Source organism: Lissotriton helveticus, chromosome 4_1 (genome assembly GCF_964261635.1).
Source record: "Lissotriton helveticus chromosome 4_1, aLisHel1.1, whole genome shotgun sequence".
Classification (NCBI taxonomy): domain Eukaryota; kingdom Metazoa; phylum Chordata; class Amphibia; order Caudata; family Salamandridae; genus Lissotriton; species Lissotriton helveticus.
Window position 1 is genome coordinate 1,200,546,163 of NC_136063.1, and position 22,830 is coordinate 1,200,568,992.

At 30.8% G+C, this 22,830-nt stretch overlaps 33 non-coding genes across 33 annotated transcripts; all 33 read left to right on the plus strand.

The window, feature by feature from the left end:
• Positions 1-513: 513 nt before the first annotated feature.
• TRNAT-AGU (transfer RNA threonine (anticodon AGU)) lies at positions 514-587 on the plus strand. Its single transcript has one exon. It is a non-coding gene; the product is annotated as a tRNA-Thr (tRNA).
• Positions 588-1,023: 436 nt separating this feature from the next.
• On the plus strand, positions 1,024-1,096 carry TRNAT-UGU (transfer RNA threonine (anticodon UGU)). The gene has a single exon. It is a non-coding gene; the product is annotated as a tRNA-Thr (tRNA).
• A 430-nt stretch (positions 1,097-1,526) lies between these two features.
• Positions 1,527-1,600, plus strand: TRNAT-AGU (transfer RNA threonine (anticodon AGU)). Its single transcript has one exon. It is a non-coding gene; the product is annotated as a tRNA-Thr (tRNA).
• Positions 1,601-2,037: 437 nt separating this feature from the next.
• Positions 2,038-2,110, plus strand: TRNAT-CGU (transfer RNA threonine (anticodon CGU)). The gene has a single exon. It is a non-coding gene; the product is annotated as a tRNA-Thr (tRNA).
• Positions 2,111-2,540: 430 nt separating this feature from the next.
• Positions 2,541-2,614, plus strand: TRNAT-AGU (transfer RNA threonine (anticodon AGU)). Its single transcript has one exon. It is a non-coding gene; the product is annotated as a tRNA-Thr (tRNA).
• A 426-nt stretch (positions 2,615-3,040) lies between these two features.
• TRNAT-AGU (transfer RNA threonine (anticodon AGU)) lies at positions 3,041-3,114 on the plus strand. The gene has a single exon. It is a non-coding gene; the product is annotated as a tRNA-Thr (tRNA).
• A 940-nt stretch (positions 3,115-4,054) lies between these two features.
• Positions 4,055-4,128, plus strand: TRNAT-AGU (transfer RNA threonine (anticodon AGU)). The gene has a single exon. It is a non-coding gene; the product is annotated as a tRNA-Thr (tRNA).
• A 426-nt stretch (positions 4,129-4,554) lies between these two features.
• TRNAT-AGU (transfer RNA threonine (anticodon AGU)) lies at positions 4,555-4,628 on the plus strand. The gene has a single exon. It is a non-coding gene; the product is annotated as a tRNA-Thr (tRNA).
• Positions 4,629-5,064: 436 nt separating this feature from the next.
• Positions 5,065-5,137, plus strand: TRNAT-CGU (transfer RNA threonine (anticodon CGU)). Its single transcript has one exon. It is a non-coding gene; the product is annotated as a tRNA-Thr (tRNA).
• Positions 5,138-5,567: 430 nt separating this feature from the next.
• Positions 5,568-5,641, plus strand: TRNAT-AGU (transfer RNA threonine (anticodon AGU)). The gene has a single exon. It is a non-coding gene; the product is annotated as a tRNA-Thr (tRNA).
• A 437-nt stretch (positions 5,642-6,078) lies between these two features.
• Positions 6,079-6,151, plus strand: TRNAT-CGU (transfer RNA threonine (anticodon CGU)). Its single transcript has one exon. It is a non-coding gene; the product is annotated as a tRNA-Thr (tRNA).
• Positions 6,152-6,581: 430 nt separating this feature from the next.
• TRNAT-AGU (transfer RNA threonine (anticodon AGU)) lies at positions 6,582-6,655 on the plus strand. Its single transcript has one exon. It is a non-coding gene; the product is annotated as a tRNA-Thr (tRNA).
• Positions 6,656-7,592: 937 nt separating this feature from the next.
• On the plus strand, positions 7,593-7,666 carry TRNAT-AGU (transfer RNA threonine (anticodon AGU)). The gene has a single exon. It is a non-coding gene; the product is annotated as a tRNA-Thr (tRNA).
• Positions 7,667-8,102: 436 nt separating this feature from the next.
• On the plus strand, positions 8,103-8,175 carry TRNAT-UGU (transfer RNA threonine (anticodon UGU)). Its single transcript has one exon. It is a non-coding gene; the product is annotated as a tRNA-Thr (tRNA).
• Positions 8,176-8,605: 430 nt separating this feature from the next.
• TRNAA-CGC (transfer RNA alanine (anticodon CGC)) lies at positions 8,606-8,678 on the plus strand. Its single transcript has one exon. It is a non-coding gene; the product is annotated as a tRNA-Ala (tRNA).
• A 426-nt stretch (positions 8,679-9,104) lies between these two features.
• TRNAT-AGU (transfer RNA threonine (anticodon AGU)) lies at positions 9,105-9,178 on the plus strand. The gene has a single exon. It is a non-coding gene; the product is annotated as a tRNA-Thr (tRNA).
• A 436-nt stretch (positions 9,179-9,614) lies between these two features.
• Positions 9,615-9,687, plus strand: TRNAI-UAU (transfer RNA isoleucine (anticodon UAU)). The gene has a single exon. It is a non-coding gene; the product is annotated as a tRNA-Ile (tRNA).
• A 1,444-nt stretch (positions 9,688-11,131) lies between these two features.
• Positions 11,132-11,205, plus strand: TRNAT-AGU (transfer RNA threonine (anticodon AGU)). Its single transcript has one exon. It is a non-coding gene; the product is annotated as a tRNA-Thr (tRNA).
• A 436-nt stretch (positions 11,206-11,641) lies between these two features.
• Positions 11,642-11,714, plus strand: TRNAT-UGU (transfer RNA threonine (anticodon UGU)). The gene has a single exon. It is a non-coding gene; the product is annotated as a tRNA-Thr (tRNA).
• Positions 11,715-12,144: 430 nt separating this feature from the next.
• On the plus strand, positions 12,145-12,218 carry TRNAT-AGU (transfer RNA threonine (anticodon AGU)). The gene has a single exon. It is a non-coding gene; the product is annotated as a tRNA-Thr (tRNA).
• A 437-nt stretch (positions 12,219-12,655) lies between these two features.
• Positions 12,656-12,728, plus strand: TRNAT-CGU (transfer RNA threonine (anticodon CGU)). Its single transcript has one exon. It is a non-coding gene; the product is annotated as a tRNA-Thr (tRNA).
• Positions 12,729-13,158: 430 nt separating this feature from the next.
• Positions 13,159-13,232, plus strand: TRNAT-AGU (transfer RNA threonine (anticodon AGU)). Its single transcript has one exon. It is a non-coding gene; the product is annotated as a tRNA-Thr (tRNA).
• Positions 13,233-14,171: 939 nt separating this feature from the next.
• TRNAT-AGU (transfer RNA threonine (anticodon AGU)) lies at positions 14,172-14,246 on the plus strand. The gene has a single exon. It is a non-coding gene; the product is annotated as a tRNA-Thr (tRNA).
• A 430-nt stretch (positions 14,247-14,676) lies between these two features.
• TRNAT-AGU (transfer RNA threonine (anticodon AGU)) lies at positions 14,677-14,750 on the plus strand. Its single transcript has one exon. It is a non-coding gene; the product is annotated as a tRNA-Thr (tRNA).
• A 940-nt stretch (positions 14,751-15,690) lies between these two features.
• On the plus strand, positions 15,691-15,764 carry TRNAT-AGU (transfer RNA threonine (anticodon AGU)). The gene has a single exon. It is a non-coding gene; the product is annotated as a tRNA-Thr (tRNA).
• Positions 15,765-16,194: 430 nt separating this feature from the next.
• Positions 16,195-16,268, plus strand: TRNAT-AGU (transfer RNA threonine (anticodon AGU)). Its single transcript has one exon. It is a non-coding gene; the product is annotated as a tRNA-Thr (tRNA).
• A 433-nt stretch (positions 16,269-16,701) lies between these two features.
• Positions 16,702-16,774, plus strand: TRNAT-CGU (transfer RNA threonine (anticodon CGU)). Its single transcript has one exon. It is a non-coding gene; the product is annotated as a tRNA-Thr (tRNA).
• Positions 16,775-18,218: 1,444 nt separating this feature from the next.
• TRNAT-AGU (transfer RNA threonine (anticodon AGU)) lies at positions 18,219-18,292 on the plus strand. Its single transcript has one exon. It is a non-coding gene; the product is annotated as a tRNA-Thr (tRNA).
• Positions 18,293-18,722: 430 nt separating this feature from the next.
• On the plus strand, positions 18,723-18,796 carry TRNAT-AGU (transfer RNA threonine (anticodon AGU)). The gene has a single exon. It is a non-coding gene; the product is annotated as a tRNA-Thr (tRNA).
• Positions 18,797-19,230: 434 nt separating this feature from the next.
• Positions 19,231-19,303, plus strand: TRNAT-CGU (transfer RNA threonine (anticodon CGU)). Its single transcript has one exon. It is a non-coding gene; the product is annotated as a tRNA-Thr (tRNA).
• A 942-nt stretch (positions 19,304-20,245) lies between these two features.
• Positions 20,246-20,318, plus strand: TRNAM-CAU (transfer RNA methionine (anticodon CAU)). Its single transcript has one exon. It is a non-coding gene; the product is annotated as a tRNA-Met (tRNA).
• Positions 20,319-21,257: 939 nt separating this feature from the next.
• Positions 21,258-21,330, plus strand: TRNAA-CGC (transfer RNA alanine (anticodon CGC)). The gene has a single exon. It is a non-coding gene; the product is annotated as a tRNA-Ala (tRNA).
• Positions 21,331-22,271: 941 nt separating this feature from the next.
• Positions 22,272-22,344, plus strand: TRNAA-CGC (transfer RNA alanine (anticodon CGC)). Its single transcript has one exon. It is a non-coding gene; the product is annotated as a tRNA-Ala (tRNA).
• Positions 22,345-22,830: the final 486 nt, after the last annotated feature.

Sequence of the window (22,830 nt, forward strand, 5' to 3'; positions counted from 1 at the left end):
ACTTAATTGACGTTGGTGCTGTGGCTTAGTCGTTAAAGCGCCTGTCTCTTAAACAGGAAATCCTGAGTTGAAATCTCAGCAGCACCTAACTGTTTTCTCCATGCTTTAGAAATTATTTTCATCATACAAGTGTTGAATACAATTTAAGAATAAACGTCTGGTTCTATGAACTTTAGAAAAAGTTATCATAAAACGAAATAAAATACTTGGTATCGTGAAGATTTTTGTAGGAATGCATTGACTGAAATAGCGAAAAGAAAATGACAAAGAACAAGATAGAGCTGAATGATCACTCGGTTGTTGAATACAACTAATCCATTCTTCAGCAAGGTATATTTTAAAATTCTATGAATAGGGTAAACTTCAAATTAGAGAGGTGTTTATAAGTTAAGCGTCTTCATCTAAAGTGTTTGAGTAGAGAAGACTGTGAACGTATAAAATATTATGAAAGTGAAAAAACAATATTCTCTTGAACACCATAAAGAAAAGTCTTTCAAACTTAAGACTCAAGGGGGTGCTGTGGCTTAGCTGGTTAAAGCGCCTGTCTAGTAAATAGGAGATCCTGAGTTCAACTCTCAGCAGTGCCTTGCTTTTCTCTTTGTTATATAACAAATCATTTTCATTAGGTCCTATTTTGATACAATTAAAATATAAAAGTCTGATTAATCTTACTGTTGAACAGATCATCTTAAACCTCATAAAACCCAAGTATTTTCAAGATTATAGAGTGAATACTGTTGTTGCAAAATAAAAAAAGACATATCTATGAAAAAGACGTAGATGACATTACTACCTCTATTTGAGCAATATTAATGCCTTCATGAAAAGAAAATTGTAAAGTATTCAAGAAATGAAATTGGGTTTTATAAGAGTACTTGTTTATTAAAACCTATTAATACTTGTTTAGTGATTGAGTATCTTTTTCTGATTAAGATTACAGTACATATAAAGAAGAATTAATAGCATAAAACAAATTTTCATCATCAACAATAAATTATTCATGAATTTTGCTTCATTGACGTTGGTGCTGTGGCTTAGTGGTTAAAGCGCCTGTCTTGTAAACAGGAAATCCTGATTTCAAATCTCAGCAGTACCTAACTATTTTCTCCATGCTTTAGAAATAATTTTAATCAAACAAGTGTTGAATACAATATAAGAATAAAGGTCTGGTTCTATGAACTTTAGAAAAAGTTATCATAAAAAGAAATAAAATACTTGGTATTGTGAAGATTTTTGTAGGAATGCATTGACTGAAATAGCGAAAAGAAAATGACAAAGAACAAGATAGAGCTGAATGATCACTCGGTTGTTGAATACAACTAATCCATTCTTCAGCAAGGTATATTTTAAAATTCTATGAATAGGGTAAACTTCAAATTAGAGAGGTGTTTTTGAATACGTGAAGCGTCTTCATCTAAAGTGTTTGAGTAGAGAAGACTGTGAACTTATAAAATATTATGAAAGTGAAAAAACAATATTCTCTTGAACACCATAAAGAAAAGTCTTTCAAACTTAAGACTCAAGGGGGTGCTGTGGCTTACTTGGTTAAAGCGCCTGTCTAGTAAACAGGAGATCCTGAGTTCAACTCTCAGCAGTGCCTTGCTTTTCTCTTTGTTATATAACAAATCATTTTCATTAGGTCCTATTTTGATACAATTACAATATAAAAGTCTGATTATTCTTACTGTTGAACAGATCATCTTAAACCTCATAAAAACCCAAGTATTTTCAAGATTATAGAGTGAATACTGTTATTGCAAAATAAAAAAAGACTTATCTATGAAAAAGATGTAGATGACATTACTACCTCTATTTGAGCAATATTAATGCCTTCATGAAAAGAAAATTGTAAAGTATTCAAGAAATGAAATTGGGTTTTATAAGAGTACTTGTTTATTAAAACTTATTAATACTTGTTTAGTGATTGAGTATCTTTTTGTGATTAAGATTAAAGTACATGTAAAGAAGAATTAATAGCAGGAAACAAATTTTCATCATCAACAATAAATTATTCATGAATTTTATTTCATTGACGTTGGTGCTGTGGCTTAGTGGTTAAAGCGCCTGTCTCGTAAACAGGAAATCCTGAGTTCAAATCTCAGCAACACCTAACTGTTTTCTCCATGCTTTAGAAATAATTTTCATCAAACAAGTGTTGAATACAATTTAAGAAGAAACGTCTGGTTCTATGAACTTTGGAAAAAGTTATCATAAAACGATATAAAATTCTTGGTATTGTGAAGATTTATGTAGGAATGAATTGACTGAAATAGCGAAAAGAAAATGACAAAGAACAAGATAGAGCTGAATGATCACTCGGTTGTTGAATACAACTAATCCATTCTTCAGCAAGGTATATTTTAAAATTCTATGAATAGGGTAAACTTCAAATTAGAGAGGTGTTTTTGAATACGTGAAGCGTCTTCATCTAAAGTGTTTGAGTAGAGAAGACTGTGAACTTATAAAATATTATGAAAGTGAAAAAACAATATTCTCTTGAACACCATAAAGAAAAGTCTTTCAAACTTAAGACTCAAGGGGGTGCTGTGGCTTAGCTGGTTAAAGTGCCTGTCTAGTAAACAGGAGATCCTGAGTTCAAATCTCAGCAGCACCTAACTGTTTTCTCCATGCTTTATAAATAATTTTCAGCAAACAAGTGTTGAATACAATTTAGGAAGAAACGTCTGGTTCTATGAACTTTAGAAAAAGTTATCATAAAACGATGTAAAATTCTTGGTATTGTGAAGATTTATGTAGGAATGCATTGACTGAAATAGCGAAAAGAAAATGACAAAGAACAAGATAGAGCTGAATGATCACTCGGTTGTTGAATACAACTAATCCATTCTTCAGCAAGGTATATTTTAAAATTCTATGAATAGGGTAAACTTCAAATTAGAGAGGTGTTTATAAGTGAAGCGTCTTCATCTAAACTGTTTGAGTAGAGAAGACTGTGAACGTATAAAATATTATGAAAGTGAAAAAACAATATTCTCTTGAACACCATAAAGAAAAGTCTTTCAAACTTAAGACTCAAGGGGGTGCTGTGGCTTAGCTGGTTAAAGCGCCTGTCTAGTAAACAGGAGATCCTGAGTTCAACTCTCAGCAGTGCCTTGCTTTTCTCTTTGTTATATAACAAATCATTTTCATTAGGTCCTATTTTGATACAATTAAAATATAAAAGTCTGATTAATCTTACTGTTGAACAGATCATCTTAAACCTCATAAAAACCCAAGTATTTTCAAGATTATAGAGTGAATACTGTTATTGCAAAATAAAAAAAGACATATCTATGAAAAAGACGTAGATGACATTACTACCTCTATTTGAGCAATATTAATGCCTTCATGAAAAGAAAATTGTAAAGTATTCAAGAAATGGAATTGGGTTTTATTAGAGTACTTGTTTATTAAAACTTATTAATACTTGTTTAGTGATTGAGTATCTTTTTGTGATTAAGATTACAGTACATATAAAGAAGAATTAATAGCAGGAAACAAATTTTCATCATCAACAATAAATTATTCATGAATTTTGTTTCCTTGACGTTGGTGCTGTGGCTTAGTGGTTAAAGCGCCCGTCCCGTAAACAGGAAATCCTGAGTTCGAATCTCAGCAACACCTAACTGTTTTCTCCATGCATTAGAAATAATTTTCATCAAACAAGTGTTGAATACAATTTAAGAATAAACGTCTGGTTCTATGAACTTTAGAAAAAGTTATCATAAAAAGAAATAAAAAACTTGGTATTGTGAAGATTTTTGTAGGAATGCATTGACTGAAATAGCGAAAAGAAAATGACAAAGAACAAGATAGAGCCGAATGATCACTCGGTTGTTGAATACAACTAATCCATTCTTCAGCAAGGTATATTTTAAAATTCTTTGAATAGGGTAAACTTCAAATTAGAGAGGTGTTTTTGAATAAGTGAAGCGTCTTCATCAAAAGTGTTTGAGTAGAGAAGACTGTGAACTTATAAAATATTATGAAAGTGAAAAAACAATATTCTCTTGAACACCATAAAGAAAAGTCTTTCAAACTTAAGACTCAAGGGGGTGCTGTGGCTTAGCTGGTTAAAGCGCCTGTCTAGTAAAGAGGAGATCCTGAGTTCAAATCTCAGCAGCACCTAACTGTTTTCTCCATGCTTTATAAATAATTTTCAGCAAACAAGTGTTGAATACAATTTAGGAAGAAACGTCTGGTTCTATGAACTTTAGAAAAAGTTATCATAAAACGATGTAAAATTCTTGGTATTGTGAAGATTTATGTAGGAATGCATTGACTGAAATAGCGAAAAGAAAATGACAAAGAACAAGATAGAGCTGAATGATCACTCGGTTGTTGAATACAACTAATCCATTCTTCAGCAAGGTATATTTTAAAATTCTATGAATAGGGTAAACTTCAAATTAGAGAGGTGTTTATAAGTGAAGCGTCTTCATCTAAACTGTTTGAGTAGAGAAGACTGTGAACGTATAATATATTATGAAAGTGAAAAAACAATATTCTCTTGAACACCATAAAGAAAAGTCTTTCAAACTTAAGACTCAAGGGGGTGCTGTGGCTTAGCTGGTTAAAGCGCCTGTCTAGTAAACAGGAGATCCTGAGTTCAACTCTCAGCAGTGCCTTGCTTTTCTCTTTGTTATATAACAAATCATTTTCATTAGGTCCTATTTTGATACAATTAAAATATAAAAGTCTGATTAATCTTACTGTTGAACAGATCATCTTAAACCTCATAAAAACCCAAGTATTTTCAAGATTATAGAGTGAATACTGTTATTGCAAAATAAAAAAGACATATCTATGAAAAAGACGTAGATGACATTACTACCTCTATTTGAGCAATATTAATGCCTTCATGAAAAGAAAATTGTAAAGTATTCAAGAAATGAAATTGGGTTTTATAAGAGTACTTGTTTAATAAAACTTATTAATACTTGTTTAGTGATTGAGTATCTTTCTGTGATTAAGATTACAGTACATATAAAGAAGAATTAATAGCAGGAAACACATTTTCATCATCAACAATAAATTATTCATGAATTTTACTTCATTGATGTTGGTGCTGTGGCTTAGTGGTTAAAGCGCCCGTCCCGTAAACAGGAAATCCTGAGTTCGAATCTCAGCAGCACCTAACTGTTTTCTCCATGCGTTAGAAATAATTTTCATCAAACAAGTGTTGAATACAATTTAAGAATAAACGTCTGGTTCTATAAACTTTAGAAAAAGTTATCATAAAAAGAAATAAAAAACTTGGTATAGTGAAGATTTTTGTAGGAAAGCATTGACTGAAATAGCGAAAAGAAAATGACAAAGAACAAGATAGAGCCGAATGATCACTCGGTTGTTGAATACAACTAATCCATTCTTCAGCAAGGTATATTTTAAACTTCTTTGAATAGGGTAAACTTCAAATTAGAGAGATATTTTTGAATAAGTGAAGCGTCTTCATCAAAAGTGTTTGAGTAGAGAAGACTGTGAACTTATAAAATATTATGAAAGTGAAAAAACAATATTCTCTTGAACACCATAAAGAAAAGTCTTTCAAACTTAAGACTCAAGGGGGTGCTGTGGCTTAGCTGGTTAAAGCACCTGTCTAGTAAACAGGAGATCCTGAGTTCAACTCTCAGCAGTGCCTTGCTTTTCTCTTTGTTATATAACAAATCATTTTCATTAGGTCCTATTTTGATACAATTACAATATAAAAGTCTGATTATTCTTACTGTTGAACAGATCATCTTAAACCTCATAAAAACCCACGTATTTTCAAGATTATAGAGTGAATACTGTTATTGCAAAATAAAAAAAGACTTATCTATGAAAAAGATGTAGATGACATTACTACCTCTATTTGAGCAATATTAATGCCTTCATGAAAAGAAAATTGTAAAGTATTCAAGAAATGAAATTGGGTTTTATAAGAGTACTTGTTTATTAAAACTTATTAATACTTGTTTAGTGATTGAGTATCTTTTTGTGATTAAGAATAAAGTACATATAAAGAAGAATTAATAGCAGGAAACACATTTTCATCATCAACAATAAATTATTCATGAATTTTATTTCATTGACGTTGGTGCTGTGGCTTAGTGGTTAAAGCGCCTGTCTCGTAAACAGGAAATCCTGAGTTCAAATCTCAGCAACACCTAACTGTTTTCTCCATGCTTTAGAAATAATTTTCATCAAACAAGTGTTGAATACAATTTAAGAAGAAACGTCTGGTTCTATGAACTTTGGAAAAAGTTATCATAAAACGATATAAAATTCTTGGTATTGTGAAGATTTATGTAGGAATGAATTGACTGAAATAGCGAAAAGAAAATGACAAAGAACAAGATAGAGCTGAATGATCACTCGGTTGTTGAATACAACTAATCCATTCTTCAGCAAGGTATATTTTAAAATTCTATGAATAGGGTAAACTTCAAATTAGAGAGGTGTTTTTGAATACGTGAAGCGTCTTCATCTAAAGTGTTTGAGTAGAGAAGACTGTGAACTTATAAAATATTATGAAAGTGAAAAAACAATATTCTCTTGAACACCATAAAGAAAAGTCTTTCAAACTTAAGTCTCAAGGGGGTGCTGTGGCTTAGCTGGTTAAAGCGCCTATCTAGTAAACAGGAGATCCTGAGTTCAACTCTCAGCAGTGCCTTGCTTTTCACATTGTTATATAACAAATCATTTTCATTAGGTCCTAGTTTGATACAATTAAAATATAAAAGTCTGATTAATCTTACTGTTGAACAGATCATCTTAAACCTCATAAAAACCCAAGTATTTTCAAGATTATAGAGTGAATACTGTTATTGCAAAATAAAAAAAGACATATCTATGAAAAAGACGTAGATGACATTACTACCTCTATTTGAGCAATATTAATGCCTTAATGAAAAGAAAATTGTAAAGTATTCAAGAAATGAAATTGGGTTTTATAAGAGTACTTGTTTATTAAGACCTAATAATACTTGTTTAGTGATTGAGTATCTTTTTTCTGATTAAGATTACAGTTCATATAAAAAAGAATTAATAGCAGGAAACAAATTTTCATCATCAACAATAAATTATTCATGAATTTTACTTAATTGACGTTGGTGCTGTGGCTTAGTCGTTAAAGCGCCTGTCTCTTAAACAGGAAATCCTGAGTTGAAATCTCAGCAGCACCTAACTGTTTTCTCCATGCTTTAGAAATAATTTTCATCAAACAAGTGTTGAATACAATTTAAGAATAAACGTCTGGTTCTATGAACTTTAGAAAAAGTTATCATAAAACGAAATAAAATACTTGGTATCGTGAAGATTTTTGTAGGAATGCATTGACTGAAATAGCGAAAAGAAAATGACAAAGAACAAGATAGAGCTGAATGATCACTCGGTTGTTGAATACAACTAATCCATTCTTCAGCAAGGTATATTTTAAAATTCTATGAATAGGGTAAACTTCAAATTAGAGAGGTGTTTATAAGTTAAGCGTCTTCATCTAAAGTGTTTGAGTAGAGAAGACTGTGAACGTATAAAATATTATGAAAGTGAAAAAACAATATTCTCTTGAACACCATAAAGAAAAGTCTTTCAAACTTAAGACTCAAGGGGGTGCTGTGGCTTAGCTGGTTAAAGCGCCTGTCTAGTAAATAGGAGATCCTGAGTTCAACTCTCAGCAGTGCCTTGCTTTTCTCTTTGTTATATAACAAATCATTTTCATTAGGTCCTATTTTGATACAATTAAAATATAAAAGTCTGATTAATCTTACTGTTGAACAGATCATCTTAAACCTCATAAAACCCAAGTATTTTCAAGATTATAGAGTGAATACTGTTGTTGCAAAATAAAAAAAGACATATCTATGAAAAAGACGTAGATGACATTACTACCTCTATTTGAGCAATATTAATGCCTTCATGAAAAGAAAATTGTAAAGTATTCAAGAAATGAAATTGGGTTTTATAAGAGTACTTGTTTATTAAAACCTATTAATACTTGTTTAGTGATTGAGTATCTTTTTCTGATTAAGATTACAGTACATATAAAGAAGAATTAATAGCATAAAACAAATTTTCATCATCAACAATAAATTATTCATGAATTTTGCTTCATTGACGTTGGTGCTGTGGCTTAGTGGTTAAAGCGCCTGTCTTGTAAACAGGAAATCCTGATTTCAAATCTCAGCAGTACCTAACTATTTTCTCCATGCTTTAGAAATAATTTTAATCAAACAAGTGTTGAATACAATATAAGAATAAAGGTCTGGTTCTATGAACTTTAGAAAAAGTTATCATAAAAAGAAATAAAATACTTGGTATTGTGAAGATTTTTGTAGGAATGCATTGACTGAAATAGCGAAAAGAAAATGACAAAGAACAAGATAGAGCCGAATGATCACTCGGTTGGTGAATACAACTAATCCATTCTTCAGCAAGGTATATTTTAAAATTCTATGAATAGGGTAAACTTCAAATTAGAGAGGTGTTTTTGAATAAGTGAAGCTTCTTCATCAAAAGTATTTGAGTAGAGAAGACTGTGAACTTATAAAATATTATGAAAGTGAAAAAACAATATTATCTTGAACACCATAAAGAAAAGTCTTTCAAACTTAAGACTCAAGGGGGTGCTGTGGCTTAGTGGTTAAAGCGCCTGTCTCGCAAACAGGCAATCCTGAGTTCAAATCTCAACAGCACCTAACTTTTTTCTCCATGCTTTAGAAATAATTTTCATCAAACAAGTGTTGAATACAATTTAAGAATAAACGTCTGGTTCTATGAACTTTAGAAAAAGTTATCATAAAACGATATAAAATTCTTGGTATTGTGAAGATTTTTGTAGGAATGCATTGACTGAAATAGCGAAAAGAAAATGACAAAGAACAAGATAGAGCTGAATGATCACTCGGTTGTTGAATACAACTAATCCATTCTTCAGCAAGGTATATTTTAAAATTCTATGAATAGGGTAAACTTCAAATTAGAGAGGTGTTTATAAGTGAGGCGTCTTCATCTAAAGTGTTTGAGTAGAGAAGACTGTGAACGTACAAAATATTATGAAAGTGAAAAAACAATATTCTCTTGAACACCATAAAGAAAAGTCTTTCAAACTTAAGACTCAAGGGGGTGCTGTGGCTTAGCTGGTTAAATCGCCTGTCTAGTAAACAGGAGATCCTGAGTTCAACTCTCAGCAGTGCCTTGCTTTTCTCCTTGTTATATAACAAATCATTTTCATTAGGTCCTATTTTGATACAATTAAAATATAAAAGTCTGATTAATCTTACTGTTGAACAGATCATCTTAAACCTCATAAAACCCAAGTATTTTCAAGATTATAGAGTGAATACTGTTGTTGCAAAATAAAAAAAGACATATCTATGAAAAAGACGTAGATGACATTACTACCTCTATTTGAGCAATATTAATGCCTTCATGAAAAGAAAATTGTAAAGTATTCAAGAAATGAAATTGGGTTTTATAAGAGTACTTGTTTATTAAAACCTATTAATACTTGTTTAGTGATTGAGTATCTTTTTCTGATTAAGATTACAGTACATATAAAGAAGAATTAATAGCAGGAAACAAATTTTCATCATCAACAATAAATTATTCATGAATTTTACTTCATTGACGTTGGTGCTGTGGCTTAGTGGTTAAAGCGCCTGTCTTATAAACAGGAAATCCTGATTTCAAATCTCAGCAGCACCTAACTATTTTCTCCATGCTTTAGAAATAATTTTCATCAAACAAGTGTTGAATACAATTTAAGAATAAACGTCTGGTTCGATGAACTTTAGAAAAAATTATCATAAAACGAAATAAAATACTTGGTATTGTGAAGATTTTTGTAGGAATGCATTGACTGAAATAGCGAAAAGAAAATGACAAAGAACAAGATAGAGCTGAATGATCACTCGGTTGTTGAATACAACTAATCCATTCTTCAGCAAGGTATATTTTAAAAATCTATGAATAGGGTAAACTTCAAATTAGAGAGGTTTTTTGAATAAGTGAAGCGTCTTTATCTAAAGTGTTTGAGTAGAGAAGACTGTGAACTTATAAAATATTATGAAAGTGAAAAAACAATATTCTCTTTAACACCATAAAGAAAAGTCTTTCAAACTTAAGACTCAAAGGGGTGCTGTGGCTTAGCTGGTTAAACCACTTGTCTAGTAAACAGGAGATCCCGAGTTCAACTCTCAGCAGTGCCTTGCTTTTCTCTTTGTTATATAACAAATCATTTTCATTAGGTCCTATTTTGATACAATTACAATATAAAAGTCTGATTATTCTTACTGTTGAACAGATCATCTTAAACCTCATAAAAACCCACGTATTTTCAAGATTATAGAGTGAATACTGTTGTTGCAAAATAAAAAAAGACATATCTATGAAAAAGACGTAGATGACATTACTACCTCTATTTGAGCAATATTAATGCCTTAATGAAAAGAAAATTGTAAAGTATTCAAGAAATGAAATTGGGTTTTATAAGAGTACTTGTTTATTAAGACCTAATAATACTTGTTTAGTGATTGAGTATCTTTTTTCTGATTAAGATTACAGTTCATATAAAGAAGAATTAATAGCAGGAAACAAATTTTCATCATCAACAATAAATTATTCATGAATTTTACTTAATTGACGTTGGTGCTGTGGCTTAGTCGTTAAAGCGCCTGTCTCTTAAACAGGAAATCCTGAGTTGAAATCTCAGCAGCACCTAACTGTTTTCTCCATGCTTTAGAAATAATTTTCATCAAACAAGTGTTGAATACAATTTAAGAATAAACGTCTGGTTCTATGAACTTTAGAAAAAGTTATCATAAAACGAAATAAAATACTTGGTATCGTGAAGATTTTTGTAGGAATGCATTGACTGAAATAGCGAAAAGAAAATGACAAAGAACAAGATAGAGCTGAATGATCACTCGGTTGTTGAATACAACTAATCCATTCTTCAGCAAGGTATATTTTAAAATTCTATGAATAGGGTAAACTTCAAATTAGAGAGGTGTTTTTGAATAAGTGAAGCGTCTTCATCTAAAGTGTTTGAGTAGAGAAGACTGTGAACTTATAAAATATTATGAAAGTGAAAAAACAATATTCTCTTGAACACCATAAAGAAAAGTCTTTCAAACTTAAGACTCAAGGGGGTGCTGTGGCTTAGCTGGTTAAAGCACCTGTCTAGTAAATAGGAGATCCTGAGTTCAACTCTCAGCAGTGCCTTGCTTTTCTCTTTGTTATATAACAAATCATTTTCATTAGGTCCTATTTTGATACAATTAAAATATAAAAGTCTGATTAATCTTACTGTTGAACAGATCATCTTAAACCTCATAAAACCGAAGTATTTTCAAGATTATAGAGTGAATACTGTTGTTGCAAAATAAAAAAAGACATATCTATGAAAAAGACGTAGATGACATTACTACCTCTATTTGAGCAATATTAATGCCTTCATGAAAAGAAAATTGTAAAGTATTCAAGAAATGAAATTGGGTTTTATAAGAGTACTTGTTTATTAAAACCTATTAATACTTGTTTAGTGATTGAGTATCTTTTTCTGATTAAGATTACAGTACATATAAAGAAGAATTAATAGCATAAAACAAATTTTCATCATCAACAATAAATTATTCATGAATTTTGCTTCATTGACGTTGGTGCTGTGGCTTAGTGGTTAAAGCGCCTGTCTTGTAAACAGGAAATCCTGATTTCAAATCTCAGCAGTACCTAACTATTTTCTCCATGCTTTAGAAATAATTTTAATCAAACAAGTGTTGAATACAATATAAGAATAAAGGTCTGGTTCTATGAACTTTAGAAAAAGTTATCATAAAAAGAAATAAAATACTTGGTATTGTGAAGATTTTTGTAGGAATGCATTGACTGAAATAGCGAAAAGAAAATGACAAAGAACAAGATAGAGCCGAATGATCACTCGGTTGGTGAATACAACTAATCCATTCTTCAGCAAGGTATATTTTAAAAATCTATGAATAGGGTAAACTTCAAATTAGAGAGGTGTTTTTGAATAAGTGAAGCGTCTTCATCAAAAGTGTTTGAGTAGAGAAGACTGTGAACTTATAAAATATTATGAAAGTGAAAAAACAATATTCTCTTGAACACCATAAAGAAAAGTCTTTCAAACTTAAGACTCAAGGGGGTGCTGTGGCTTACCTGGTTAAAGCGCCTGTCTAGTAAACAGGAGATCCTGAGTTCAACTCTCAGCAGTGCCTTGCTTTTCTCTTTGTTATATAACAAATCATTTTCATTAGGTCCTATTTTGATACAATTACAATATAAAAGTCTGATTATTCTTACTGTTGAACAGATCATCTTAAACCTCATAAAAACCCAAGTATTTTCAAGATTATAGAGTGAATACTGTTATTGCAAAATAAAAAAAGACTTATCTATGAAAAAGATGTAGATGACATTACTACCTCTATTTGAGCAATATTAATGCCTTCATGAAAAGAAAATTGTAAAGTATTCAAGAAATGAAATTGGGTTTTATAAGAGTACTTGTTTATTAAAACTTATTAATACTTGTTTAGTGATTGAGTATCTTTTTGTGATTAAGATTAAAGTACATGTAAAGAAGAATTAATAGCAGGAAACAAATTTTCATCATCAACAATAAATTATTCATGAATTTTATTTCATTGACGTTGGTTCTGTGGCTTAGTGGTTAAAGCGCCTGTCTCGTAAACAGGAAATCCTGAGTTCAAATCTCAGCAACACCTAACTTTTTTCTCCATGCTTTAGAAATAATTTTCATCAAACAAGTGTTGAATACAATTTAAGAAGAAACGTCTGGTTCTATGAACTTTGGAAAAAGTTATCATAAAACGATATAAAATTCTTGGTATTGTGAAGATTTATGTAGGAATGAATTGACTGAAATAGTGAAAAGAAAATGACAAAGAACAAGATAGAGCTGAATGTTCACTCGGTTGTTGAATACAACTAATCCATTCTTCAGCAAGGTATATTTTAAAATTCTATGAATATGGTAAACTTCAAATTAGAGAGGTGTTTTTGAATAAGTGAAGCGTCTTCATCTAAAGTGTTTGAGTAGAGAAGACAGTGAACTTATAAAATATTATGAAAGTGAAAAAACAATATTCTTTTGAACACCATAAAGAAAAGTCTTTCAAACTTAAGACTCAAGGGGGTGCTGTGGCTTAGCTGGTTAAAGCGCCTGTCTAGTAAACGGGAGATCCTGAGTTCAACTCTCAGCAGTGCCTTGCTTTTCTCTTTGTTATATAACAAATCATTTTCATTAGGTCCTATTTTGATACAATTAAAATATAAAAGTCTGATTAATCTTACTGTTGAACAGATCATCTTAAACCTCATAAAAACCCAAGTATTTTCAAGATTATAGAGTGAATACCGTTATTGCAAAATAAAAAAAGACATATCTATGAAAAATACGTAGATGACATTACTACCTCTATTTGAGCAATATTAATGCCTTCATGAAAAGAAAATTGTAAAGTATTCAAGAAATGGAATTGGGTTTTATTAGAGTACTTGTTTATTAAAACTTATTAATACTTGTTTAGTGATTGAGTATCTTTTTGTGATTAAGATTACAGTACATATAAAGAAGAATTAATAGCAGGAAACAAATTTTCATCATCAACAATAAATTATTCATGAATTTTATTTCATTGACGTTGGTGCTGTGGCTTAGTGGTTAAAGCGCCCGTCCCGTAAACAGGAAATCCTGAGTTCGAATCTCAGCAACACCTAACTGTTTTCTCCATGCATTAGAAATAATTTTCATCAAACAAGTGTTGAATACAATTTAAGAATAAACGTCTGGTTCTATGAACTTTAGAAAAAGTTATCATAAAAAGAAATAAAAAACTTGGTATTGTGAAGATTTTTGTAGGAATGCATTGACTGAAATAGCGAAAAGAAAATGACAAAGAACAAGATAGAGCCGAATGATCACTCGGTTGTTGAATACAACTAATCCATTCTTCAGCAAGGTATATTTTAAAATTCTTTGAATAGGGTAAACTTCAAATTAGAGAGGTGTTTTTGAATAAGTGAAGCGTCTTCATCAAAAGTGTTTGAGTAGAGAAGACTGTGAACTTATAAAATATTATGAAAGTGAAAAAACAATATTCTCTTGAACACCATAAAGAAAAGTCTTTCAAACTTAAGACTCAAGGGGTTGCTGTGGCTTAGCTGGTTAAAGCGCCTCTCTAGTAAACAGGAGATCCTGAGTTCAAATCTCAGCAGCACCTAACTGTTTTCTCCATGCTTTATAAATAATTTTCAGCAAACAAGTGTTGAATACAATTTAGGAAGAAACGTCTGGTTCTATGAACTTTAGAAAAAGTTATCATAAAACGATGTAAAATTCTTGGTATTGTGAAGATTTATGTAGGAATGCATTGACTAATATAGCGAAAAGAAAATGACAAAGAACAAGATAGAGCTGAATGATCACTCGGTTGTTGAATACAACTAATCCATTCTTCAGCAAGGTATATTTTAAAATTCTATGAATAGGGTAAACTTCAAATTAGAGAGGTGTTTTTGAATAAGTGAAGCGTCTTCATCTAAAGTGTTTGAGTAGAGAAGACTGTGAACTTATAAAATATTATGAATTTGAAAAAACAATATTCTCTTGAACGCCATAAAGAAAAGTCTTTCAAACTTGAGACTCAAGGGGGTGCTGTGGCTTAGCTGGTTAAAGCACCTGTCTAGTAAACAGGAGATCCTGAGTTCAACTCTCAGCAGTGCCTTGCTTTTCTCTTTGATATATAACAAATCATTTTCATTAGGTCCTATTTTGATACAATTAAAATATAAAAGTCTGATTAATGTTACTGTTGAACAGATCATCTTAAACCTCATAAAAACCCAAGTATTTTCAAGATTATAGAGTGAATACTGTTATTGCAAAATAAAAAAAGACATATCTATGAAAAATACGTAGATGACATTACTACCTCTATTTGAGCAATATTAATGCCTTCATGAAAAGAAAATTGTAAAGTATTCAAGAAATGAAATTGGGTTTTATTAGAGTACTTGTTTATTAAAACTTATTAATACTCGTTTAGTGATTGAGTATCTTTTTGTGATTAAGATTACAGTACATATAAAGAAGAATTAATAGCAGGAAACAAATTTTCATCATCAACAATAAATTATTCATGAATTTTATTTCATTGACGTTGGTGCTGTGGCTTAGTGGTTAAAGCGCCCGTCCCGTAAACAGGAAATCCTGAGTTCGAATCTCAGCAACACCTAACTGTTGTCTCCATGCATTAGAAATAATTTTCATCAAACACGTGTTGAATACAATTTAAGAATAAACGTCTGGTTCTATGAACTTTAGAAAAAGTTATCATAAAAAGAAATAAAAAACTTGGTATTGTGAAGATTTTTGTAGGAATGCATTGACTGAAATAGCGAAAAGAAAATGACAAAGAACAAGATAGAGCCGAATGATCACTCGGTTGTTGAATACAACTAATCCATTCTTCAGCAAGGTATATTTTAAAATTCTTTGAATAGGGTAAACTTCAAATTAGAGAGGTGTTTTTGAATAAGTGAAGCGTCTTCATCAAAAGTGTTTGAGTAGAGAAGACTGTGAACTTATAAAATATTATGAAAGTGAAAAAACAATATTCTCTTGAACACCATAAAGAAAAGTCTTTCAAACTTAAAACTCAAGGGGGTGCTGTGGCTTAGCTGGTTAAAGCGCCTGTCTAGTAAACAGGAGATCCTGAGTTCAAATCTCAGCAGCACCTAACTGTTTTCTCCATGCTTTATAAATAATTTTCAGCAAACAAGTGTTGAATACAATTTAGGAAGAAACGTCTGGTTCTATGAACTTTAGAAAAAGTTATCATAAAACGATGTAAAATTCTTGGTATTGTGAAGATTTATGTAGGAATGCATTGACTAATATAGCGAAAAGAAAATGACAAAGAACAAGATAGAGCTGAATGATCACTCAGTTGTTGAATACAACTAATCCATTCTTCAGCAAGGTATATTTTAAAATTCTATGAATAGGGTAAACTTCAAATTAGAGAGGTGTTTTTGAATAAGTGAAGCGTCTTCATCTAAAGTGTTTGAGTAGAGAAGACTGTGAACTTATAAAATATTATGAAATTGAAAAAACAATATTCTCTTGAACGCCATAAAGAAAAGTCTTTCAAACTTGAGACTCAAGGGGGTGCTGTGGCTTAGCTGGTTAAAGCACCTGTCTAGTAAACAGGAGATCCTGAGTTCAACTCTCAGCAGTGCCTTGCTTTTCTCTTTGATATATAACAAATCATTTTCATTAGGTCCTATTTTGATACAATTAAAATATAAAAGTCTGATTAATGTTACTGTTGACAGATCATCTTAAACCTCATAAAAACCCAAGTATTTTCAAGATTATAGAGTGAATACTGTTATTGCAAAATAAAAAAAGACATATCTATGAAAAATACGTAGATGACATTACTACCTCTATTTGAGCAATATTAATGCCTTCATGAAAAGAAAATTGTAAAGTATTCAAGAAATGAAATTGGGTTTTATTAGAGTACTTGTTTATTAAAACTTATTAATACTCGTTTAGTGATTGAGTATCTTTTTGTGATTAAGATTACAGTACATATAAAGAAGAATTAATAGCAGGAAACAAATTTTCATCATCAATAAATTATTCATGAATTTTATTTCATTGACGTTGGTGCTGTGGCTTAGTGGTTAAAGCGCTTGTCTCGTAAACAGGAAATCCTGAGTTCAAATCTCAGCAACACCTAACTGTTTTCTCCATGCTTTAGAAATAATTTTCATCAAACAAGTGTTGAATACAATTTAAGAATAAACGTCTGGTTCTATGAACTTTAGAAAAAGTTATCATAAAACGATATAAAATTCTTGGTATTGTGAAGATTTTTGTAGGAATGCATTGACTGAAATAGCGAAAAGAAAATGACAAAGAACAAGATAGAGCTGAATGATCACTCGGTTGTTGAATACAACTAATCCATTCTTCAGCAAGGTATATTTTAAAATTCTATGAATAGGGTAAACTTCAAATTAGAGAGGTGTTTTTGAATAAGTGAAGCGTCTTCATCTAAAGTGTTTGAGTAGAGAAGACTGTGAACTTATAAAATATTATGAAAGTGAAAAAACAATATTCTCTTGAACACCATAAAGAAAAGTCTTTCAAACTTAAGACTCAAGGGGTTGATGTGGCTTAGCTGGTTAAAGCGCCTGTCTAGTAAACAGGAGATCCTGAGTTTAACTCTCAGCAGTGCCTTGCTTTTCTCTTTGTTATATAACAAATAATTTTCATTAGGTCCTATTTTGATACAATTAAAATATAAAAGTCTGATTAATCTTACTGTTGAACAGATCATCTTAAACCTCATAAAAACCCAAGTATTTTCAAGATTATAGAGTGAATACCGTTATTGCAAAATAAAAAAAGACATATCTATGAAAAATACGTAGATGACATTACTACCTCTATTTGAGCAATATTAATGCCTTCATGAAAAGAAAATTGTAAAGTATTCAAGAAATGGAATTGGGTTTTATTAGAGTACTTGTTTATTAAAACTTATTAATACTTGTTTAGTGATTGAGTATCTTTTTGTGATTAAGATTACAGTACATATAAAGAAGAATTAATAGCAGGAAACAAATTTTCATCATCAACAATAAATTATTCATGAATTTTATTTCATTGACGTTGGTGCTGTGGCTTAGTGGTTAAAGCGCCCGTCCCGTAAACAGGAAATCCTGAGTTCGAATCTCAGCAACACCTAACTGTTTTCTCCATGCATTAGAAATAATTTTCATCAAACAAGTGTTGAATACAATTTAAGAATAAACGTCTGGTTCTATGAACTTTAGAAAAAGTTATCATAAAACGAAATAAAATACTTGGTATTGTGAAGATTTTTGTAGGAATGCATTGACTGAAATAGCGAAAAGAAAATGACAAAGAACAAGATAGAGCCGAATGATCACTCGGTTGTTGAATACAACTAATCCATTCTTCAGCAAGGTATATTTTAAAATTCTTTGAATAGGGTAAACTTCAAATTAGAGAGGTGTTTTTGAATAAGTGAAGCGTCTTCATCAAAAGTGTTTGAGTAGAGAAGACTGTGAACTTATAAAATATTATGAAAGTGAAAAAACAATATTCTCTTGAACACCATAAAGAAAAGTCTTTCAAACTTAAGACTCAAGGGGGTGCTGTGGCTTAGCTGGTTAAAGCGCCTGTCTAGTAAACAGGAGATCCTGAGTTCAAATCTCAGCAGCACCTAACTGTTTTCTCCATGCTTTATAAATAATTTTCAGCAAACAAGTGTTGAATACAATTTAGGAAGAAACGTCTGGTTCTATGAACTTTAGAAAAAGTTATCATAAAACGATGTAAAATTCTTGGTATTGTGAAGATTTATGTAGGAATGCATTGACTAATATAGCGAAAAGAAAATGACAAAGAACAAGATAGAGCTGAATGATCACTCGGTTGTTGAATACAACTAATCCATTCTTCAGCAAGGTATATTTTAAAATTCTATGAATAGGGTAAACTTCAAATTAGAGAGGTGTTTTTGAATAAGTGAAGCGTCTTCATCTAAAGTGTTTGAGTAGAGAAGACTGTGAACTTATAAAATATTATGAAATTGAAAAAACAATATTCTCTTGAACGCCATAAAGAAAAGTCTTTCAACCTTGAGACTCAAGGGGGTGCTGTGGCTTAGCTGGTTAAAGCACCTGTCTAGTAAACAGGAGATCCTGAGTTCAACTCTCAGCAGTGCCTTGCTTTTCTCTTTGATATATAACAAATCATTTTCATTAGGTCCTATTTTGATACAATTAAAATATAAAAGTCTGATTAATGTTACTGTTGAACAGATCATCTTAAACCTCATAAAAACCCAAGTATTTTCAAGATTATAGAGTGAATACTGTTATTGCAAAATAAAAAAAGACATATCTATGAAAAATACGTAGATGACATTACTACCTCTATTTGAGCAATATTAATGCCTTCATGAAAAGAAAATTGTAAAGTATTCAAGAAATGAAATTGGGTTTTATTAGAGTACTTGTTTATTAAAACTTATTAATACTCGTTTAGTGATTGAGTATCTTTTTGTGATTAAGATTACAGTACATATAAAGAAGAATTAATAGCAGGAAACAAATTTTCATCATCAATAAATTATTCATGAATTTTATTTCATTGACGTTGGTGCTGTGGCTTAGTGGTTAAAGCGCTTGTCTCGTAAACAGGAAATCCTGAGTTCAAATCTCAGCAACACCTAACTGTTTTCTCCATGCTTTAGAAATAATTTTCATCAAACAAGTGTTGAATACAATTTAAGAATAAACGTCTGGTTCTATGAACTTTAGAAAAAGTTATCATAAAACGATATAAAATTCTTGGTATTGTGAAGATTTTTGTAGGAATGCATTGACTGAAATAGCGAAAAGAAAATGACAAAGAACAAGATAGAGCTGAATGATCACTCGGTTGTTGAATACAACTAATCCATTCTTCAGCAAGGTATATTTTAAAATTCTATGAATAGGGTAAACTTCAAATTAGAGAGGTGTTTTTGAATAAGTGAAGCGTCTTCATCTAAAGTGTTTGAGTAGAGAAGACTGTGAACTTATAAAATATTATGAAAGTGAAAAAACAATATTCTCTTGAACACCATAAAGAAAAGTCTTTCAAACTTAAGACTCAAGGGGTTGATGTGGCTTAGCTGGTTAAAGCGCCTGTCTAGTAAACAGGAGATCCTGAGTTTAACTCTCAGCAGTGCCTTGCTTTTCTCTTTGTTATATAACAAATATTTTTTCATTAGGTCCTATTTTGATACAATTAAAATATAAAAGTCTGATTAATCTTACTGTTGAACAGATCATCTTAAACCTCATAAAAACCCAAGTATTTTCAAGATTATAGAGTGAATACTGTTATTGCAAAATAAAAAAATACATATCTGTGAAAAAGACGTAGATGACATTACTACCTCTATTTGAGCAATATTAATGCCTTCATGAAAAGAACATTGTAAAGTATTCAAGAAATGAAATTGGGTTTTATAAGAGTACTTGTTCATTAAAACCTATTAATACTTGTTTAGTGATTGAGTATCTTTTTCTGATTAAGATTACAGTACATATAAAGAAGAATTATTAGCAGGAAACAAATTTTCATCATCAACAATAAATTATTCATGAATTTTACTTCATTGACGTTGGTGCTGTGGCTTAGTGGTTAAAGCGCTTGTCTCATAAACAGGAAATCCTGAGTTCAAATCTCAGCAGCACCTAACTGTTTTCTCCATGCTTTAGAAATAATTTTCATCAAACAAGTGTTGAATACAATTTAAGAATAAACGTCGGTTCTATGAACTTTAGAAAAAGTTATCATTAAATGAAATAAAATACTTGGTATTGTGAAGATTTTTGTAGGAATGCATTGACTGAAATAGCGAAAAGAAAATGACAAAGAACAAGATAGAGCTGAATGATCACTCGGTTGTTGAATACAACTAATCCATTCTTCAGCAAGGTTTATTTAAAAATTCTTTGAATAGGGTAAACTTCAAATTAGAGAGGTGTTTTTGAATAAGTGAAGCGTCTTCATCAAAAGTGTTTGAGTAGAGAAGACTGTGAACTTATAAAATATTATGAAAGTGAAAAAACAATATTCTCTTGAACACCATAAAGAAAAGTCTTTCGAACTTAAGACTCAAGGGGGTGATGTGGCTTAGCTGGTTAAAGCGCCTGTCTAGTACACAGGAGATCATGAGTTTAACTCTTAGCAGTGCCTTGCTTTTCTCTTCGTTATATAACAAATAATTTTCATTAGGTCCTATTTTGATACAATTAAAATATATAACTCTGATTAATCTTACTGTTGAACAGATCATCTTAAACCTCATAAAACCCAAGTATTTTCAAGAATATAGAGTGAATACTGTTGTTGCAAAATTAAAAAAGACATATCTATGAAAAAGACGTAGATGACATTACTACCTCCATTTGAGCAATATTAATGCCTTCATGAAAAGAAAATTGTAAAGTATTCAAGGAATGAAATTGGGTTTTATAAGAGTACTTGTTTATTAAAACCTATTAATACTTGTTTAGTGATTGAGTATCTTTTTCTGATTAAGATTACAGTACATATAAAGAAGAATTAATAGCAGGAAACAAATTTTCATCATCAACAATAAATTATTCATGAATTTTACTTCATTGACGTTGGTGCTGTGGCTTAGTGGTTAAAGCGCCTGTCTCGCAAACAGGCAATCCTGAGTTCAAATCTCAACAGCACCTAACTTTTTTCTCCATGCTTTAGAAATAATTTTCATCAAACAAGTGTTGAATACAATTTAAGAATAAACGTCTGGTTCTATGAACTTTAGAAAAAGTTATCATAAAACGAAATAAAATACTTGGTATTGTGAAGATTTTTGTAGGAATGCATTGACTGAAATAGCGAAAAGAAAATGACAAAGAACAAGATAGAGCTGAATGATCACTTGGTTGTTGAATACAACTAATCCATTCTTCAGCAAGGTATATTTTAAAATTCTATGAATAGGGTAAACTTCAAATTAGAGAGGTGTTTTTGAATAAGTGAAGCGTCTTCATCTAAAGTGTTTGAGTAGAGAAGACTGTGAACTTATAAAATATTATGAAAGTGAAAAAACAATATTCTCTTGAACACCATAAAGAAAAGTCTTTCAAACTTAAGACTCAAGGGGGTGCTGTGGCTTAGTTGGTTAAAACGCCTGTCTAGTAAACAGGAGATCCTGAGTTCATCTCTCTGCAGTGTCTTGCTTTTCTCTTTGTTATATAACAAATCATTTTCTTTAGGTCCTATTTTGATACAATTAAAGTATAAAAGTCTGATAAATCTTACTGTTGAACAGATCATCTTAAACCTCATAAAAACCCAAGTATTTTCAAGATTATAGAGTGAATACTGTTATTGCAAAATAAAAAAAGACATATCTATGAAAAAGACGTAGATGACATTACTACCTCTATTTGAGCAATATTAATGCCTTCATGAAAAGAAAATTGTAAAGTATTCAAGAAATGAAATTGGGTTTTATAAGAGTACTTGTTTATTAAAATCTATTAATACTTGTTTAGTGATTGAGTATCTTTTTCTTATTAAGATTACAGTACATATAAAGAAGAATTAATAGCAGGAAACAAATTTTCATCATCAACAATACATTTTTCATGAAGTTTACTTCATTGACGTTGGTGCTGTGGCTTAGTGGTTAAAGCGCCTGTCTCGCAAACAGGCAATCCTGAGTTCAAATCTCAACAGCACCTAACTTTTTTCTCCATGCTTTAGAAATAATTTTCATCAAACAAGTGTTGAATACAATTTAAGAATAAACGTCTGGTTCTATGAACTTTAGAAAAAGTTATCATAAAACGATATAAAATTCTTGGTATTGTGAAGATTTTTGTAGGAATGCATTGACTGAAATAGCGAAAAGAAAATGACAAAGAACAAGATAGAGCTGAATGATCACTCGGTTGTTGAATACAACTAATCCATTCTTCAGCAAGGTATATTTTAAAATTCTATGAATAGGGTAAACTTCAAATTAGAGAGGTGTTTTTGAATAAGTGAAGCTTCTTCATCTAAAGTGTTTGAGTAGAGAAGACTGTGAACTTATAAAATATTATGAAAGTGAAAAAACAATATTCTCTTGAACACCATAAAGAAAAGTCTTTCAAACTTAAGACTCAAGGGGTTGATGTGGCTTAGCTGGTTAAAGCGCCTGTCTAGTAAACAGGAGATCCTGAGTT